This window comes from Neofelis nebulosa, chromosome 16 (assembly GCF_028018385.1).
Source record: "Neofelis nebulosa isolate mNeoNeb1 chromosome 16, mNeoNeb1.pri, whole genome shotgun sequence".
In the NCBI taxonomy this organism is placed as follows: domain Eukaryota; kingdom Metazoa; phylum Chordata; class Mammalia; order Carnivora; family Felidae; genus Neofelis; species Neofelis nebulosa.
The window spans coordinates 20,358,075-20,359,236 of NC_080797.1; the positions used below are offsets into that span (position 1 = coordinate 20,358,075).

At 49.4% G+C, this 1,162-nt stretch overlaps 1 non-coding gene across 1 annotated transcript; it reads right to left on the reverse strand.

The window, feature by feature from the left end:
• Window positions 1-828: 828 nt before the first annotated feature.
• On the reverse strand, window positions 829-935 carry LOC131498702 (U6 spliceosomal RNA). Its single transcript, XR_009255572.1, has one exon. It is a non-coding gene; the product is annotated as a U6 spliceosomal RNA (small nuclear RNA).
• Window positions 936-1,162: the final 227 nt, after the last annotated feature.

Here is a 1,162-nt window from a genome sequence, read left to right on the forward strand (position 1 = left end):
GATGATGGAAACAACTTAGACAGTCCTGTTTCTAGAAGGAATAGAAGATGCAATTTTCGGTCTCTCTGGCCTGAGCCAGGACTGTTTAGGTAAACTGCTCTCCCTCGCTTTTCGGGCTGGGGGGTCAGTCCTACCAGTTCAGTGGCGGCCACCTGGGACGCATGACTCTTTCGCCAACCTTAAGTTGGGCTGTCTCCATCCAGTGTGTTTTGATGTTGGCCTCCCAGCCACTTTGACAGGCAGTCAACAGAGCCACCAAGAAAGGCACAGGTCCCGTAGCCAAGCGGTCTGGTTAAAATCCACATGCTGCCTTCCAGCTGTGTGACCTGGGAAGGCTTCTTAACAGCTCTGTGCCTCTGCTCCCCGACCTGAGCGGCGGGGCTGAGAACAGCAGCTGTCTCTTGGGGTTGCTGTGGTGACAGAGGGGCTGTGTGTGTGTGTGTGTGTGTGTGTGTGTGTGTGATGGACTGAGGCTAGCACCTGATTCTTGGGGAGCGCAAACAGTTGTTAGCCCTTACTACCACCACCAGCCGTCTATTTTTTTAAAATTTTACTTAATTTATTGTTTTTATTTTTTTATTTTTTTCAATATATGAAGTTTATTGTCAAATTGGTTTCCCTTAATTTATTGTTTTAATTTACATCCAAGTTAGCATATAGTGCAGCAACGATTTCAGGAGTAGATTTCTTAATGCCCCTTATCCATTCAGCCCCTCCCCCCTTCCACACCCCCCCCCCCCCCCCCGCCCAGCAACCTTCTGTTTGTTCTCCATATTTAAGAGTCTCTTATGTTTTTGTCCCCTTCCCTGTTTTTATATTAGTTTTGCTTAAAAACATGGAAATTTCACGAATTTGTGTGTCACCCTTGTGCAGGGGCCGTGTGAATCTTCTCCGTGTTGTTCCAACTTGAACATATGTGCTGTCGAAGCGAGCACACCAGCCACCTCTTCTTATAGGAAAGGGGGGATCTGGCATTCAAGATGGGACGCCCCAGGGCATGGGCTCTGGGGGAGCTTTCGGACTCGGAGTGAGGGGTCAAAGGCCTACTGCCTGAGGACAAGTGCAGCCCACTCTGGCAGTGCACCTTCTAGAAGACATAGCAGACAGAGCAGAAGTGAGATTGGTGGCTCTCTAAGTCTGAACCACTGTCCTGACTGCCCGC